Source organism: Nicotiana tomentosiformis, chromosome 6 (genome assembly GCF_000390325.3).
Source record: "Nicotiana tomentosiformis chromosome 6, ASM39032v3, whole genome shotgun sequence".
In the NCBI taxonomy this organism is placed as follows: Eukaryota; Viridiplantae; Streptophyta; class Magnoliopsida; order Solanales; family Solanaceae; genus Nicotiana; species Nicotiana tomentosiformis.
Genome location: NC_090817.1, coordinates 133,440,200 through 133,460,889, shown reverse-complemented (window position 1 = coordinate 133,460,889; position 20,690 = coordinate 133,440,200). Strand labels below are relative to the sequence as shown.

The following is a 20,690-nucleotide window of genomic DNA, read 5'->3' as shown; positions in this document are numbered from 1 at the left end:
TCGTAAAACGCATCATACTAACAAAAATGAAAAAGACGCATTCAAATTATTACCTAACGATAAGTAATATACGGATCATATTTGCAGTAGTGTGATGCATCCGTTCAGCCTTACATTTTGCTGATGCGTATATGGACATGAGATATGCAATGATATTCCATTTTTGACAAGAAAATCACAAAACAAAGAAAGTTTAATATATTCAGCACCGCCATCATATTACAAAGCTTTTATTTTTGTGGAAAATTGAGTTGAGACATAAGAATAAAATGATTTAAATTTTAAAAAAGCTTCTGATTTACGTTTTAAAGGAAACACTCATATATTTTTTGAATAATCATCAATAAAAAAAATATAATAACGGAAGCCTGTAAAAGATGCTACGGGAGATGTGCATATATCACTATGTATCAACTCAAATGGAGATTTCGTGAATGATTGAGATTCCACAAAAGGTAATTTATTGTGCTTGCCAAGGTGACAAGCATTTATTTTCTCTAACTAATATAGCAAGAATGGCAACGCTTGGATGGCCTAATCGTTGATGCCAAAGATTTGGAGAACGTCGCATTGCTGCAATAGCTCGATGAACCGCACCAAAAGATAAGGAAGAAAATGAATAAAGAGGGCCTTGGCTATTGCACCGTAGAAGAATTTTCTTGGTCTTGAGATCCTTAATAAAGAAATCAAAAGGATCAAATTCAATGGTGCAATTATTATCCGAAGTAAATTTACGAACACTTAGCAAATTACTTGAGAAATTAGGAACAATAAGAATATTCTCTCTCGGTGTATATTAGCTTAACATGCGCCTACCATGGGTAAGAGAGCTCGTATTCCATCTCAAAAAGCATTAATGGTGAAGGAGGTAGTTGCTTCACAGAGTAATGCTCAACGAGGAATCAAAGGAAAGGTAGCAACAAATGAAAATTCTGGAAGTAAGCAATCGAACCCTAATTTCAATGAAACAGGACCAAAAATACTGAAAAATGAGAAACTCTAGCAAATTGAAGCAATTCAAATATGGAATGAGGTTCAACAAGCATCCACGAGCAGCAATCCAATAGTGCATGTGAGTAATGGAAAGAAATCATGGGTAGATGAGGTCGATGAGGAGACTGAAGTGCAGGGGAAGAAGAGCTCAGTGTGGGATAACTTCGATATCACAAAAGTATCAAATGTTGGGTATAAATTTGGAGTATGTTCAACCTAAATCAACAGGCGAGTTTACTTTTGTTAAAATTAAACTGGACGACATTAGTACGAAAATTGATTACAGGGGAAATGTTGTCATGTGCTATGTGCTTGGGGCTCATCCACCGTTTGCCGTGATACAAGGTTACATACATAGGATGTGGGGTAAACATGGTATAGATAGGATAGCAATGCTAAAAAATGGGGTAATTGTTATATAATTTGATACAGCAAGGGGAAATCAGGAGGTAATTGAGGGTGGCATCTATTATTTTAACAACAAACCATTCATTGTCAAAGCTTGAACACCTGATTTGGAGTTCACTCGGGAGGAACTCCTTACAGTACCAATTTGGATCAAATTGCCAGCAATGGACTTCAAATATTAGAGTCCAAAAGGACTAAGTAAAATAGGAAGTTTGGTTGGTAAACCACTGATGGTTGACCATAACACAAAGAAGATGATTGATTTGAACTTTGCTCGACTGTTAGTGGAGGTTGAAATGGATGCTAAACTACCTGATGTGGTGATGTTTAGGAATGAGAAGGGTAATCTAATAGAGCAAAGGGTTAGCTATGATTGGAAGCCAACACTTTATACTCATTGCTTAAAATATGGACATGAAGAAGGTGTATGCAGACTAAAGAAGCAAGCTCCTAAGAATGAACAAAGGAACAAGGAACATACAACAGACACTCAGGTGGAGAAGCAAGGTCAAGTGCATAGTGAGAAGAGCAATGAAGCTCAGAAAACCAGTTCAAATGATATAAGGAGTAATAAAGGACAAGTAACTTTAGGAAGAACACAACAATATGTAGCAAAGGAGTAAGTGGTAGCAAAGGAAAGAAATGCAGAACCAAGTTGGTAAATACCTAATAAGTATGGCAAGACTGTGACAAGGCAGAAGGAACAAATGGAGAAATCCAACTCATTCCAGATTCTTAATAAGCAGGAAGCTCTCAACCTATCCATGGAGGAGGGAGAATGAAGCAGTGTGGGTGGTCTAAACATCCCTAATAGTGGGGATGATTAGTCTACTAAGTTGGAATATTAGGAGGTTTAATGCCCCTAATAAGAAAAAGAAGATAAAGCTCCTTTGTAATGAGGAAATAGTAGGCTTGATAGGCCTGCTGGAAACAAAAGTTAAAAGGGAAAAGATGGGCCAACTAGCAGACAAGATATTTGTTGGATGGAAGTTTGTAACAAATCTTGATTGTCATTACAATGGTAGAATCTGGGTTACCTGGAGACCAGATTATTACCAGATTATACCTAGAAGAAAGACAACTTAATTAATAACATGTGAAGTACTGTATATCCCTCTTCAACTATCATTTGAAGTAACCTATGCGTATGTTTTTAATACAAAAGAGGAGAGTAAGGAATTGTGGGAAGATTTAATTACTCAAAGTAGAGAATGCAGTAAACCATGGATGGTACTGGGTGATTTTAACTCAGTACTGAATGCAGAGGATAGAATAAGAGGGAATGAAGTAACATGGGCTGAAGTGGTGGATTTCTATAATTGTGTTGTGGAGTGTGGTTTGATGGAACTACATGCACAAGGGAATAGATACACTTGGATAAACATGAAGAGCACAGAATTTTTTCTAAAATTGATTGGATTTTTATTAATGAGCAATGGTTTAATACTATGCTAAATGCAATGCAAGATTTTGGACAGGGAGGAAAAGTGATCACTGTCCTGCAAAGGTGACTTTTGTCAATGAGAGGCAAAGAAGCAAGAGATCCTTTCAATTTTGTAATGTGTGGACTCAACAATCACAATTCATGAACATAGTCAATGAGTGTTGGAACTATAATGTTGAAGGGTACAAAATGTTTAATATAGCGAGAAGATTAAAAATACTAAAGAAGAGATTAAAAACCTTAAACAATCAGGCATTTCATAACATAGTGGCTGAAGCCAATGAGGATAGGAACACACTCAAATAGGCTCAAATTCAACTGCAGAGATGTCTTACTAGCCTAGAATATCAACAAGTTGAAGTCAATACATACCAAAAGTTTAGACAATTATCTTACCTAGCTGAAGTGTATTTACAGCAAAGGAGTAAAGTAACATAGATTAGATTGAGAGATGACAATACTAAATATTTCTACTCAGTAATCAAGCACAAGAAACTGAAACAGGCTACTACTTAGGTCAAAGATAGCTCTGGTCTTTGGCAAACAGATCCTGATATAATTGCTGGTATGTTTGTTGACTAATATAAAGATCTATTAGGGAGGAAAGCAATAGAAAGAGTGCAAGCTTTTGGTAGTATAATCAGGAATGGGAATAGGTTATCAAAGTCTCAGCAAAAGATATACTGCAACCTTTTTCTGAAAGAGAAGTCAAGCAGGCAATGTTTCAGATTAACAGCAACAAAAGTCCCAAACCTGATGAATTTAGGAGTGGATTTTACAAAACAACCTGGCCAATTGTGGGAAGAGACATCACTGAAGCAGTTCAAGAATTCTTTCAAAATGGAAATATCTCAGGCAAATAAATGCTACTACCATTGCCTTGATACCTAAAGTGGAAGCTCCAGAAAATGCAGCTCAATAAAGGCCAATTTCCTGTTATAATATTCTATACAAGTGTATATCTAAAATGATATGTACCAGGTTGAAACCAGCAATCAATCATATAGTAGCAGATAACCAGTCAGCTTTTGTATAAGGAAGGTCCATGATGCACAATGTTTTGATATGCCATGACTTACTAAGGCACTATAATAGGAAGACAACTCCTAGATATGTAATGAAAATAGATCTCAGAAAGGCATATGACATGATAAGTTGGGAGTTTTTGGAGGAAGCTTTAAGAGGATATGGATTTCCTGAGAAATTCATCCATTGGATCATGGTATGTGTGTCTACTACTATGTTCACAGTCAAAGTTAATGGTGAAGGCCATGGTACTTTGTTGGAAAGACAAGATTGAGGCAGGGAGATCCCATTTCTCCATTACTATTTGTTCTAGTAATGGAGTACCTTTATAGAACCTTAAAGACAATCAATAGATTACCTCACTTCAGGTTCCATCCAATGATCAAAGAGATTAAGCTAACACACCTCATATTTGTAGATGATTTGATGATATTATGTAAAGGTAATGTTAGCTCAGTTAATAGAGTAATGGAAGCCCTTGATCACTTCAGTAAAGTATCTGGTTTGATTGCCAATATGGAGAAATCTAGCATCTTTGTAGTTGGGGTTGAAGAAGGTATCAAGGACCAACTGCTGGAAAGAACAAGATTTACTCTTGAAATTTTTCCTATCAGATACTTAGGACAGCCTTTACCTCCAAGTAAATGGAATAAAATGGATTGTCAAATGTTGATTGGGAAGATCACTCACAGAATCAATGTTACCTACTCTAAGCAATTGTCTTATGCAGGAAGACTTCAAATAGTAAATGTTGTGCTCTTCTCTATACATAGCTTCTGGGGAATATCTTTGTTTTACCACAAAGTGTGGTAAAAGGAGTAGATAGGCTATGTAGGGAGTATTTGTGGGGTAAAAATGAGGGGCAGAAGAAAGTGGCACTGGTTGCATGGGAAAAGGTGTGTTGTCCAAAAAAATTGGGGGGGTTTAAATATCAAAGGGTACAAAGAATGGAATATAGCCTCAGTAGGTAAACTACTATGACAACTGGCATTGAATAAGGAATCCTTATAGGTAAGTTGGGTTCATGGAGTATACATGAAAGCAGATCATGACATATGGGCACATACTCCTACTATATATAGTTTTTCGTATTGGAGGACGCTAAACTCAATCAAAGAATTGATGGTACTCCCATGCAGATATGTTCTAACTACATGAGGGAGATATTCAATCACTCATAGCTATCTTGCTATAGTTGGCCAACAACAGAAACTAAAGATTGCAGATTTAGTTTGGACAGTTGTAGCACAGCCTAAACACAGGTTTATTGGTTGGCTTGCAACACTAGGGAGACAACAAACTAAATATAGATTGATTGGGATGCAATTACATGTTGATAATATATCATGTAATTTGAGTAATGAGGATAAACTAGAAATAAAGGACCACTTGTTTGTTGAATGCAGTAAGACAAGATATCAACCTGTGGTTAGGACAGGCAGTACCGGCTGCAGGAATCAAGCAAATGCTATAAATGATCAAACGAAAGAATTGAAAACAATTCAAAAAGAAAGTGGTAGCTGCAGCTAATGTAGCAGTGATATACCATACCTGGAGAGCTAGAAATATAAAAAAAATTCAAGGAAGAACTGTAAATAGAGCAGAGGTAGTTACACAAATTAAGAGGGAAGTTATAGAAAGGTTAGAGTTACTTCAGAAGTCAAAGAAAGCACAAAAATGTAGGAGTTTAGTTCGACAAATTCTTTGTACTTAGCTGGGTTTTTTGTTGGAGGCCTAAAGTCTGTGGTCAGATTTAGGTGCTCTATAAGTGTAATTGTTTGTTGTTGTCAATGGTAATATTTACATTGTTATAAAAAAAAGAATATTTTTAAGAGAAAAAAAAAAGTAGAAGGAGTAGATATAGTACCATGACAAGTGTATGAAATGAGAAGTTGAGTACCATTGCCTATAAAAACTCGATCAGTACCATTGTAAGGAAGAACTGAGGATACATTACCAGGATTTAGGGTCATGTGAGAGGAGGCTCCAGTATCAATATACTAGTGTGCATCGCTAGGCATGGCTTAAGAATGAGTTGAAGATTATTAAAATCAAATACAAATGCTTTAGAACCAAGGGATGGACATTCACGAGCTGCATGATTATATTGAAAATGAAGTTGACATTAGACAATAGCATGCATGTGGGAAAAGGGAAAAGGAGAATGAGGAGTAGGCCTGAGAATGGATGGAGATCTAGGGTGAGGAAAGAGATTTGGAGAAGGGCTAGAAACATTCTTATAAAACCCAGGACTGTTATGACCCCTACCACGACCACTATTTATATTTCGACCCCCATTGTTATTCCTACCACAACCATGACCATGACCATGAGAAGTAGAATGTTGCTTTGCAATAAAAGCAGTAGCAGAGAAGTCAGGATTAGTGGCAGAGAAATTAGATAATTGAGCCTCATGCAAAAAGAGCAGAGAATGTGTCTCTATAAAAGATGGAAGTGGGATTCTAGTAGAAATGGAAGTAATAATTGGCATGTAATCAGAAGAAAGGCCATACAAAATTTAAAAAACAAGATCCGTTTCTAAAATCGGATTACCAACGAAGTTTAGAAAATGTGCAATTGTTTTAAGCCGATGCACATAGCCATTGATTGAAAGGTCATCTTTCTTAAGTGTAACGACCTAACCGGTCGTTTTGAGTATTACAACCTCATTTTCCCATTTACTGCTTATTCTATGTTCAATTATAATTATTTGGCTCGTCGGAGAGGGTTCAAAATGAATTAGAACACTTAGTTTCAAGATTTAAAGCTTAAGTTGGAATAGTTGACCGGATATTGACTATATATAAATGAACCCGGAATAGAGTTTTGATGATTCCAATAGCTCCGTATGGTAATTTTGGATTTAGGAGCGTGCTCGAAAAATTATTTGGAAGTCCTTAGTTAAATTAGGCTTGAATTGGCTAAAATAGAAATTTAAGTTTGGAAGTTTGACCGGGGAGCTGACTTTTTGATATCATGGTCGGAATTTGATTATGAAAATATGAATAGGTCTATTATGTCGTTTATGACTTGTGTGCAAAATTTGAGGTCAATCGGACTTGATTTGATAGGTTTTGGCATTAAATGAGAAGTTGAAAATTCTTAGTTTCATTAAGCTTGAATTTGGGGTATGATTAGTGGTTTTAGCATTGTTTGATGTGATTTAGAGGTTTGACTAAGTTCGTATGATGTTTTAGGACTTGTTGGTGTATTTGGTTGAGGTCCCGGAGGTTTCGGGTGAGTTTCGGATGATTAACGGATTAAATTCGGACTTAAGGAAATGCTAAAATTTTTCTGTTGCTGGTGTCTTCGCACCCGAGCATGAGGGACCGCAGGTGCGGCTCGGAGAAACATGAAAATTAGTCGCAGAAGCGACCTGGGGAAGGCTGGCTGGGAGGCTCGCAGAAGCGGCCCAACTCGCACAGAAGCGCGACCGCAGATGCGGTTTGGACGTCGCAGAAGCAACCACTGCCGGACAAGACTGACTCGCAGATGCGAGCTTCTTTCGTAGAAGCGGAGGCCGCAGATGTGACTATGTTATCGCAAATGCGGAAGACGCTTGGCAGAAGCTTTAAGTTAGGGGTTTCGCTATTTTTAGCTATTTTCGGATTTTGAAGCTCGGTTTGGGCAACTTTGGAGAGGAAGTTTTTCACACAACTTGGGGTAAGTGTTCTTGACTCACTTGTAATTATATTTCATGGACTAATCTTCATTTCTCGCGTATGATTATTGAATTTTCAAGAGAAATCGAAGGAAATTTCTATAATTTCATAAAACGAATTTTCGAGTTTTGAATACTGATTCAGAGTCGGATTTGAGTTAAATTAGTATGGTTGGACTCGTGGTTGAATGTGTATTCATATTTTATAACTTTTGTCGGGTTCCAAAACGTAGGCCCTACGGGCGACTTTTGAGTGTAATTTCAGATTTTGTGAATGAAATAGTATTTTGATATGGAATTAATTCCTATAATTTGTGTTGGCTGAATTAGATTATTTGTGACTAGATTTGAGCTGTTCGGAAGTTGATACGCGTAGAATGGAATTTCTGGAGCATTGTTTAGCTTGCTCAGCATTGGATTCGGTTTGTTCGAGGTAAGTATCTCTTCTAATCTTGGAGCTGAGGGTATGAACCTTGATTATACGTGTTATGTTTTTGGTATTGAGGTGACACACATGTTAGGTAACGGGCGTGTGGGCGTGCACCGTGTGAACTTTGACTCCGTTATTCCTGTGGTATTGTGTAGTTACCTGAACTTATCTGTAATCATGAAATCTCTACGTACTAGAGTTATCGAGTTGTGACTTATGTTAGAAATAATACTTAGGCAAATGTTGGTATTATTGGGACCCACTGAGGTCATTTCTGCTGTCGAATTATTTGTTTAAATTGTAACTTCATACTCAGTCATGTTCATTCATTTCATATCATCTCTCAGTCTCTGTTGCTATTTATTGATTCATCATATCATCATTTTGGGCTGATTTCTTTTCGACATTGTGAGCCCGAGAGACTGAAGAGATTGATAACTAAGTGAGGCCGAGGTTCTGATGGTGAGGATATTTATGGGATCAGGATGCGCGTCACAGCATGTTTTATTGATGTATACCATGATTGGCTTGTTGTAGTGCTTGGGATGAAGGAGCCCCTCCGGAGTTTGTACACACCCCCAGTGAGCGTCGGTACCTACTGAGTGCCGAGTGCCGAGTAATTGGGAGGATTGAGTGACTGTGAGGACTGAATGACTATGAGGACTGAGTGAATTGATACTCTAAGAGTATGCATATGGTTTTATCACTGAGTTGCATTGCATTCGACATGCACACTTGACATACAAGCATAGAGATGCATTTTTTCTCATGTTGTACGGTATCACGTCATTTATGACTTCTCATACATATTTATATGTAAGTATAGAGATGTAATTTCCTCATGCCATTTGAAAATGAAACATTTATCTGTTGAAAGCTTTGAAAAAAATCACAGATCTGAGACTTACTCATACTTTGGTGATTTCGGCAAAAGATTTGAGTTTTACTGTTATAATTGAAAAGAAAATGTTTATTTTCTGGAATTGTATACGAGCTGAACATTTTATTATTGAATTATTACTGGTGTTACTTTCTATATATATATTTTTTTATGATATATTGTTGGCTATTGGTGTTGAACCCTGACCTTTGTTCCAGTTTGTCACTACTTTTAACCTAAGGTTAGGTTTGTTAATTATTGAGTATATGGGATCGGTTGTACTCATACTATACTTCTGTACCTTGCGTGCAGATTTTGGATGTTGACGTTGCTGTACACGGTGGAAGTTGGATCTGAAGGCGTACATGTGTTCTAGTCATTGCTGCCTCTTGTTCATGGTAGCCTTAGATTTAAAAAAATCTGTTTATGTACATTTCGAAGAAGTGATGTATTTATTTCATACCAGCTTTGTAATTTCCAATCTTAGAAGCTCATGATTTGTACTACCTTTCCTTGGAAATTGTATTAGAGTCAGTTAAATATTAATGGAAATGGTTTGTTGTTAATTGGCTTACCTGACGGGTTGGGTTAGGTGCCATCACGACTTGGTGGATTTTGGGTCGTGACAAGGTGGTATCATAGCTCTAGGTTCATAGGTTCTATAAGTCATGAGCAAGTGTCTAGTAGAGTCTTGCGGATCGGTATGATGACATCCATACTTATCTTCGAGAGGCTACAAGGCATTTTAGGATAATTTTCCATCTTTCTTTCCTTATTGTGCAGAATTGATTTGGCTTAAAGAATAACTCCTTGAATTCCATTCATACATTCGTGTGCGCATGTGAGCGCTCGGTATCAGTTGTGCATCGCCAGCTTGTGATTTCAAGGATGACGTGCGAGATGTGTATTCTGTGTTTTGGTGATAGACCAGTCTGGAGGACTTGAGGCCAGGTTTAGACCGCAGCTTAGACCCGACAGTTTCGGTTGTGAGAACTTGTACATTTGGACCCATATTTTCACGACCCAAAATCCCACCATATGCGTCGTTATGGCACTTAGTCTCTAAGACTAGGTAAGCCGATTACAATTACATTTCGAACACATTTTGTTTTTTAAATAGATAATTTAATATAAGTGTCGAAACCAAAAGCGGAAACAAATATAACAACCTCCCAAGACTGGTAATACTGAGTCACGAACTCTAACTGAATACATGTAATGATCTCAAGGATCGAATATAAAATACTGTTAGAACAAGAGTTGACAATACAATAAAATAGAAAGACTCCAAGGGACTGCGATGATCAAGCAGCTCTACTTTAAATCCTTGCGATCACACTCTAACCTCTGTCCGAATTCGATATCTCCAATATATGGCTCTATACAAAAATATGCAGAAGTGTAATATGAGTACACCATAGTCGGTGGAGTAGTGACGAGGTACAGCCAAGACACTCACTAGTCAAATAACCTGTGCAATATAGTAGTATACAATAGTACTGAAAAATAACTAGGAGTGATAGCAAAAAAAATCAACCAGTGATATAAACAACAAGGCAACAAGAATACCATAATTATTGCTCAAACGAATAAGGAACACAAGTACAACCAATTAATCAAGTCCTTCAAATATAGATCTTTCACATATAATTTTTTCGAATAAATACCTTCCGAATATACTTCTTTCAAATAAATATCTTTCGAATATAAAATTCTTTCAAATAAATATCTTTCGAATATACTCCTTTCAAATAAATATCTTTCGAATATAAATTCTTTCAAATAAAAGTCACTCTGTGACACCTCATTTCATAATCATAAAACATGGGTCTCAGCCCACTTTCATATTTTCGTAACACGGGTCTTAGCCCACTTTCATGTTTTCGTAACATGGGTCTCGACCCACTTTCATATTTTCACGGCACATCATGCCCATATTTCTATCAAAATCGCATGGACAACTCACATGCCAATAATAAAAATCATCATATTTTCTCCGACACCTCGTGCCCGCATTTCATATCACTTTTGTACGGACAGTTCACGTGCCAATAACATAATCCGCCCGGCAATAGCCACAGGCTCACAATTTCAACATAGATCAGACTATTATCAAGTTTACCGAAACAACAAGACAAGTTGGCACAAGATATACAAATAAACACAAGAAAAATCACAACATCACATGAAAATTACTAACGTAATAACCCCACATCATCACATAAACATTACCAACACAGTAACCTCACGTTATCACAAATCATCCCTGACAATAGCCACCCTTTATCTCTCCTATAGCCATCATTATCTCTCCTATAATAGCCTCAATTATCCCTCTGCACTGACAACATCAATAGCCACCCTTATCGCTCATATAGCCACCCTTATCTCTCCTATAATAGCCTCCATTATCCCTCCGCCCTGACAATATCAATAGCCACCCTTATCGCTCATATAGCCACCCTTATCGCTCTTATAACCACCATTATCGCTCTTATAATAGCCTCCCTTATCGATCCGTTTAATAGCCTCCTTTATCACTCCGCCCAAACAATATCCCAACACACATAACAACAGTGAAATATCACCCTTATGCCCGCATAATGTCAACAATGGGATGCCACCCTTATACGCCGCATAACAGTAAACAACAATTCACACAGAATATTATCACAACAACACATCATCATCAACTCGTATTTACAAACTGCCCATAGGCCACAACCATTCCAAAGGTACAATAAGGTCAATTAATTTCACAACAAATAGTCCACGGCTCAACACAATGTATATAAAATCTCAAAAACAACCACAAGGATGGGAAAATAACTCATCATAGGACAACACCATCTTTAATCCAAAATTTAGATAAATATATAAATGCCTCAATTTAAACTTATTTAATTAATTATTTGCAAATAAAAAATTCATAATGTGATCATTTCCAAGAAATATTAAATCAACAAACACACGAAATTCACATAAAAATCTAAGTGGCAATCACACCAAATTATCATATAAAATACAAACTCGACAAACAAGGAATGAGGTATGACAAATAAAGGATTTACTAAGTTCCAACAATTTTCCAATTTAATACATAAGGGCGTCTACGAATTTCAACCGATATAATTTGCACATATAAGCCAAGTATGTACTCGTCACCTCGCGTACATGGTTTTCAATTACACAATTTTCATATAAGACTCAATGCCTAAGGGGTAATTCCCCCACTCAAGGTTAGGCAAGATATTTACCTCGACAAAACTAAGTCAATGCTTTAAATGATCTTCACGAGTGAAGCCACCTCCGGACGACTCAAATCTGAAATTCGCCCCTTAATAATACTACGATAGTCCACCACACTAAAAAAATTTCAATCTACAACAATGCAGCACAATTGCACCAATATTAGTAACAAATTTCCAGATTTTTGGTCATTTAGACATTTTAGCAAACACCTAGAGTACATAGCATATTACTACCTCTAATAATGGTATTTCTTCATCCAACAACCCTCCTTCCTACCAACAAGAGATACTAAACCATCCTTTGTCAACAAACAACCTTCTTTAGCACCATTAAAATCATCAATGAACTCACATCCACCCAATTATTGCTAATTAATTCATTACAAAATCTCTACAACACCCAATAATCTAGTTTAAGTATTTATGGCTCACAAGCACCATCCAATAAGTGTTAATACTTATTTTTTGCTCACATACTCATAATAAATCCATACATATAAGTCTAAGGGTGAATGATTACCTTGGAAGAAATCTTGCAAAACCCTCCTTTTAGTTCTTGAAGAAATTTCTTGAAGATCTAAGTATTTTATATGTAGATTTCATCAATACTAGTATAGAAATGATGGAATTTCATAACAAGATAATGGGGATTGCTTACCTTGAAGAAGAGAGGAGTTGGTGGTCTTGAGTGAGTGGAGAAGAGCTCCAAAATTCATCCAAATGAAGTGAGAAAAATGAACCCCGAAATTGTATCTATAGGCACAGATTTCTGGGTTTCGAATGCTACCCCGGATGCTATGGCAGCACTTCACTGCCAGCTCTTCTTTTGGATGCGGCCCCGGATGCTTCGCATTCGCAGTCTCCTCTGCCAGCCTTTGGTAATTTGGTCATAACTTCTTGTAGAAATGTCCAAATGACGAACGGTTGGAAGCGTTAGAAACTAGACTCGAATATCTTTAATTTTATAGGTTGTACATCACATAACTCCTTATATATATGTATATACTGTCGTCCTAAGTTAGGTATTGTACAGAAACATAACAAATCGATCTGGAATGACCTCAAATTTTGCACATAAGTCATAAATGACATAACAAAGCTATTCAAATTTTCGAAATTGAAGTCCAAGCCCGATACATCAAAGTCAACTCACGGTCAACATTTTTCTTAAAATCCTCCATTTTCCAACTTTCGCCAAAAATGCGTCGAATTGTCCTACGGACTTCCAAATCCAAATCCAGACATACGCCTAAGTCCGATATCACCATACAAAGCTATTGACAATATAAAAATCCCATTCCGGAGTCGTTTGCTCAAAAGTCAAATTCCAGTCAACTCTTTTCATTTAAGCTTCAAAAATAAGAATTATTCTTTCAATTAAATTCTGAATCTTCCGGAACCAAACTCGACCGCACACGCAAGTCATAATATATATTATGAAGTTGCTCGGGATCTTAAGTCGTTGAACGGAATGTTACTTCTCAAAATGACAAGTTGGGTCATTACACATATGTCCGGTAATATCCCCATGAGTGGAATTTGTGGCTCGATGAGCGATTGAATGACTATATAATAAGTATGATATGACTATGAGATGTGTTCAGATGGGTTGAATGTGACGAATAAAGTGTACTTGTGACTCAAGAGTTTGCTATTGGGTACTTGATTTCTGTCTTGATTTGACGCATAGTCTCGAGTTGTGAGTGTATTGAAGGATCTTTCACGTTGTTAAATTGTGGGATAAATTAAATTCTCATGTCTTGTCAATAAGTTTGGACTCAGAAAGATTAAGTGATTGCATAGTAATTGTGACTGCGAAAGGGTATAGAAAGATGCCAGTTTGAGGCCAAGCAGGCGGGTTATCACCTGCGGGGTAATTTGCGGATGTGTGATCCTTATAATGATGAGTGGAGAGTTTCTTTTCTACCAGCGGAGAGTATGTGTTGAGATTTGAATTTGAATCTAGGTGAGAAAGTTGACCTGAGTATCAAGAGAATAAATGCGATCTTAGCGTATGATTGAGGTATTTTATCCTTGGTGTTGCCTGAGCTTGAGAAAAATTTTCGTTGAACTGACTGCAGTATTATGGCAGTAATAGAGTATGAATATTATGAGCTATCAAGTGTTTTAATCCATGGCTTTGAGCCAAGTGGGGGAGCCTGCTATTGACAATTCAATTTCATCATTATATGTTAAATTTTAGTTTTGTTCTAGACATACTTGTGGGTTAGTCATGACTTGTAGAGGTTGAGATCGAGGATGACTCGAGTAAGGAAAATTTCTGAATACTCGTTACATTGCACTTTATGGAAATATGAAAATCATGGAATGATTAAGTTGTTATTTTGAATAATGTAGTGCGCACAAAGTATGAATTTGATTAATGGTGTTAAGGCAGGATTACTTATTTGGGTGTTGTTGTGCTAATGGGGCATGCGTCTTTTGGCCCGTCTGGGAGGTACAATTTGGATTTGAACAAAGTGGGTGACTCTCGAGAAAATCCAATGGGTTCGAGGTTTATATATAGCAATTGAGAATTTCTCCGGACTTGTGTATGGATAAAATTTGAGATTTGAATCTGATGGTGCCAGGACTTACAGTAATTCTGTATGACTATGGATTCTATAATCCAGTATAAGAAAGGTAAAAGAACAATTTTAAATTCAAATAAGGTATTTTCAGAGTGGGCATTTCGGTTGTGGTACTTATGGGGGTGTTTAAGAAGAGTACAGTGGCTTATGGGCCTTAGGGCGGTGTTATTTTATGTTAGAAGGTCTTGTAGTGAGCTTTGGGTAAGGATCGTAGTGTTCTGACAAGGAGAAGTGTCAACTTGAGGGTAATTCAGAAGAAACTCGGAGAAAGTAGGACGACTGGATAGTAGGCTGGACCAATATGATAATGTTATGATCTGTTCTTTGGGTACCTATGATGTGGTGAGACTTTACAGATATTTTTGTGGCAATAATCTTGGGTTTGGCGACTTGCGTGACTTGGTTAAGTTAGAGAGATTCAGTTATGATGGTCTAGTAATGTGGAAATGGGTTTCGAAGAGTTCTCGATGATTTCTATCATGGTTCGAGGTAGATATTTCCTACTGGCGTGAGGAACATGTTGCATATTGGGATTTTCTCCTGGATGAGATCAAATGAAAGGTTCCTGGCCAATTGAGTATGTAGTTTGCTAGTGATCAGAGTTGATTATGAGATTCTCGTACCTTTTCATATGATGGGATGATAGATGCAGTGTGTTGTGTAGGATTGAGATTTGCATGTGCAATGTCACAGTTCAGTTTTGAAGAGAAGGTCATGAATTCTTAGACAACATGGATTGTTTCAGATGTTTAGATGAATGCTATTACTACTTGGTATTACCTGAGAAGGGTGTGCATTTCAGAAGGCGCATTGTGTTTTGACTTACAGATGCTTTATTAGTATTGTGATGCTCGCATGGTTGATCGACTGCTGATATTCAAATTTTGCTATGTGGCACAGAAGAATTATAAAAGTATTCCTCGTGGGATGATCGTGTATGAGAGATGTGTTAGACATTCGGACGATGGAGTTGGGATTAGATATGGTGATTCGTGTGTTCTATGGATTTAGAGACTGGGAGTTTTGAGGAGCAGATTGTTTCGTGGTTGTGGACTGTGAAGTTGTGGCCAAAGCTAGCCAAATGATAGTATGCATTATGATTCAGTCACTGTTGACCTTCGGGGGTTATTTATCTATTTGTGGGTGACCATAGTTGATTTGGGGTCCACTGGTAGGCCCAATGAGCATGTGTATTCTACATTGGGTCGGATTTGTTGACTCCAAATAGCTATTGTTGAGGGATGTGGCATTCGGTTAGAATTGATTTTATTCGTATCTGATATGTTTTATGTGTTACTCTTCCATGCTACGAGTGGTTGTGATTCGTTGGTTATATGTAGACATGATGCAGTTCTGTTTGAGCCTTATAGTGGAATTCGAGCGAGATGGTGATTGGGGTGTGGAATGGTTAATTGCGCCTTGGTTATGGTCTTTCCGGGTTGTGGTATATTGTGTCATTGGCTTCTCCAAGGTTATGGTCATGCACTTCGTGTACTTGATGTTGAATTACGTGTAGTTGTTGGTTTTGAGCATGTTAGCTGGAGGTATTTCATATGGACCAGTGTTGAATGGGATCATGCATTGCCGCTGGGATACGTTATGATCCTTTGTTTTAGATTGGTGTGTTTGGTTCTACTATGTATGATGGGTTGTAGCATTGCGATTGTGGTGATACTTGTTGAAGTTGCCAGGATGGTTCTCTCATTTGAGTCGTTTTCCCTGATTAAGTATATTTGAATTGTTACTTGTTGGTGCACAGATTGCACAGTTGTGGTTTTAGGTTGTGTTGGTGTAGCATGTCTGTGGAATAGTTGTGTTTGATAATATAAAGTCATTGGACCTGGAATGGGTACTATCAGGTTTGATTACGGTATATTCGGGAGGATAGTATTGTAAGTCGGCTTAGAAAGTGATTATGGTTCTGGTTGGGGCGAGAGAGCTCCATGACTTGTTGATCCGATAAGGGGTGATAAGACTCCGCGTGTTTCTTTTATCATCAGCAATGTACGAAGGTTTTGGAACGAGGTTTGGCTTGATATAGGGTTTAATACTAGTACTTGGTTGGTTTGGAGTAGTTACTGTGATCGGGAATGGTGCTGCGAGCATACGAGTTGTGTAATATGTTATGTGATTATATCTTGAGTTATGGCTATGTCTTGATACAATTTGTTCGGACTTATATAGTATGTAGATGTGAGATTCGGGTCTTGAAAAGAAATTCTGAATGTTGGAAATTGAATCCCAAGGATCATGGGCTAAGGTTGAATTAATGACTTCTAGTGATATTGTGTTGTCAGGCCTATATAGAATAGGGTGACATGGGATCACCCCCGAGTATGTTATAGTAGGGTGGAACAACGATTTAAAGTCTTAGAAACAACTCTTGGCACGTTCGAGGATGAACGTATATTTAAGTGGGGGGAGAATGTTATTACCTGACCGGTCGTTTTGAGTATTATAACCCCATTCCTCCATTTACTGCTTATACTATGTTCAATTATAATTATGTGGCTCGTCGGAGAGGGTTCAGAATGAATTAGAACACTTAGTTCCAAGATTTAAAGCTTAAGTTGAAATAGTTGACCGGATGTTGACTATGTGTAAACGACTCCGGAATAGAGTTTTGATGATTCCAATAGTTTCGTATGGTGATTTTGGATTTAGGAGCATATCCGAAAAATTATTTGGAAGTCCGTAGTTAAATTAAGCTTGAATTGGCTAAAATGGAAATTTAAGTTTTGAAGTTTGACCGGGGAGTTGACTTTTTGATATCGGGGTCGGAATTTAATTCTGAAAATTTGAATAGGTCTGTTATGTCGTTTATGACTAGTTTGTAAAATTTGAGGTTAATCGGACTTGATTTGATAAGTTTCGGTATCGAATGAGAAATTGAAAATTCTTAGTTTCATTAAGCTTGAATTGGGGTATGATTCATGGTTTTAGCGTTGTTTGATGTGATTTAGAGGTTCGACTAAGTTCGTATGATGTTTTAGGACTTGTTGGTGTATTTGATTGAGGTCCCGGGGGCTTCGGGTGAGTTTCAGATGATTAACGGATCAAATTCGGACTTAAGGGAATGCTGGAATTTTTTTGTTGCTGGTGTCTTCGCACCTACACATGAGGGACCTCAGGTGCGGCTCGCAGAAGTATGAAAATTGGTCGCAGAAGCGACCTGGGGAAGGCTGGCTGGGAGGCTCGCAGAAGCGACCCAACTCGCGCAGAAGCACGACCGCATATACGGTTTGGACGTCGCAGAAGCAACCACTGCCGGACAAAGCTGACTCGCAGATGCGAGCTTCTTCCACAGAAGCGGAGGCCGCAGATGCGACTATGCGATCGCAAATGCGGAAGACGCTAGGTAGAAGCTTTAAGTTCGGGGTTTCGCTATTTTTAGCCATATTCAGATTTTGGAGCTTGGTTTGGGTGACTTTGGAGAGGAAGTTTTTCACACAACTTGGGGTAAGTGTTCTTGACTCACTTGAGATTATATTTCATGGACTAATCTTCATTTTTGGCGTATGATTATCGAATTTTCAAGAGAAATCAAAGAAAATTTCTATAATTTCATAAAATGAATTTTCGAGTTTTGAATACCAATTCAGAGTCGGATTTGAGTGAAATTAGTATGGTTGGACTCGTGGTTGAATTGGTATTCATATTTTGTAACTTTTGTTGTGTTCCAAGACGTGGGCCCCACGAGCGATTTTTGAGTGTAATTTCAGATTTTGTGGAAAAAATAGTATTTTGATATGGAATTAATTCCAATAATTTATGTTGGCCGAATCAGATTAGTTGTGACTAGATTTGAGCTGTTCGAAAGTTGATACGCGTAGAATAGAATTTTTGGAGTATTATTTAGCTTGCTCGACGTTGGATTCAGTTTGTTCGAGGTAAGTAACTCTTCTAATCTTGGAGCTGAGGGTATAAACCTTGATTATACGTGTTATATTTTTGGTGTTGAGGTGACGCATATGTTAAAGGTGACGGGCATGTGGGCGTACACCGTGTGAACTTTGACTCCATTATTCCTGTGGTATTGTGTAGTTACCTGATCTTATCTGTAATCATAAAATCTCTACGTACTAGAGTTATCGAGTTGTGACTTATGTTAGAAATAATGCTTAGGCAAATGTTGGTATTATTGGGACCCACTGAGGTTATTTCTGCTGTCGAATTATTTGTTTAAATTGTAACTTCATATTCAGTCATGATCATTCATTTCATATCATCTCTCAGTCTCTGTTGCTATTTATTGATTCATCATATCATCATTTTGGGTTGATTTCTTTTCGACATTGTGAGCCCGAGAGACTGGAGAAATTGATAACTAAGTGAGGCCGAGGTCCTAATGGTGAGGATATTTATGGGATCGGGATGCGCGCCACAACATGTTTTATTGATTTATGCCATGATTGGTTTGTTATAGTGCTTGGGCTGAAGGAGCCCCTCCGGAATCTGTACACACCCCCAGTGAGCGCTGGTACCTACTGAGTGCCTAGTACCGAGTGATTGGGAGGATTGAATGATTGTGAGGACTGAGTGATTGGGAGGACTGAGTGACTGTGAGGACTGAGTAAATTGATACTTTGAGAGTATGCATATGGTTTTATCACTGAGTTGTATCGCATTCGACATGCACACTTAACATACAAGCATAGAGATGCATTTTTTCTCATGTTGTACGGTATCATGTCATTCATGACTTCTCATCCATATTGATATGTAAGCATAGAGATGTATTTTTCTCATGCCATTTGAAAATGAAATATTTATCTGTTGATAGCTTTGAAAAAAATCACCGATCTCAAACTTACTCATACTTTGGTGATTTCGGCAAAAGATTTGAGTTTTACTGTTATAATTAAAAAGAAAATATTTATTTTTCGGAATTGTATACGAGCTGAATATTTTATTATTGAATTATTACTGGTGTTACTTTCTATATATATTTTTATGACATGTCGTTAGCTATTGGTGTTGGACCCTGACCTTTGTTCCACCTCGTCACTACTTTCAACCTAAGGTTAGGTTTGTTACTTATTGAGTACATGGGGTCGGTTGTACTCATACTACACTTCTGTACCTTGCGTGCAGATTTTGGGTGTTGATGCTGTTGTACATGGCGGGAGCTGAATCTGAAGACGGACATGCATTCCAGTCATTGTTGCCTCTTATTCATGGTAGCCTTAGATTTATAAAAATCTGTTTATGTACATTTCGAGCAGATGATGTATTTATTTCATACCATCTTTGTAATTTCCAATCTTAGAAGCTCATGATTTGTACTACCAGTCCTTGGGGAGTGTACTAGAGTTTGTTAAATATTAATAAAAATGGTTTGTTATTAATTGGCTTACCTAGCGAGTTGGGTTAGGTGCCATCACGACTTGATGAATTTTGGGTCGTGACATTAAGGTTATGAAATTGAACCTTGAGTTGAAGAGCTCGAGAACTAACTTGGTCATGGAATAGATGCTCCATTTCGAGCCAAGCTTCTCTAGAAGTAAGAGAATGATTGGGACGAAGAATAGCTTGAAGGATTTCTTGAGAATTGGTTGCTTGAATCCAAGACAAGACAATAGAATCAAGTTGAACCCATTGTTGGTAAGCAGGATTGAGAGTGGAGTTACCATCTTCTGTAATAATGGTAGATGGTGGATAAGGAAAGCTTCCATCATTAAGTCATAAACACCATGACCTTGAAAACCGGCAAAAAGAGTTTCCGCCATAACATGTAATTACTATAGTCTAGTACAATAGAAAATAAGTTTTTGATGTTAGACACTGAAATAGCAATGTTGGACGAGGGAGACAGAGAAGATTGATCAGTTTTGATTGGAGATGAAGCGAAAATTGAGGAAGCAGAAGAAGCCATCGAGAAAAAAGAGACCAAAGCTCTGATATCATGAAACAATGTTATGCTTGATAAAACCAAAGTACAATTATAGTAGGATATTTATAATAACAAACAAGCATAAGAATAGGATTGATCTATCTTAAGATAAA

The 20,690-nt window shown here is 37.5% G+C and overlaps 1 long non-coding RNA gene across 1 annotated transcript; it reads right to left on the bottom strand.

Annotated features, from left to right (window-relative positions):
* Positions 1 to 493: 493 nt before the first annotated feature.
* On the bottom strand, positions 494 to 20,525 carry LOC108948890 (uncharacterized). The gene is made up of 3 exons (XR_001973680.3): positions 20,094 to 20,525; positions 5,739 to 6,494; positions 494 to 673 (listed from the first exon to the last, which is right to left on the bottom strand). It is a non-coding gene; the product is annotated as an uncharacterized lncRNA (long non-coding RNA).
* Positions 20,526 to 20,690: the final 165 nt, after the last annotated feature.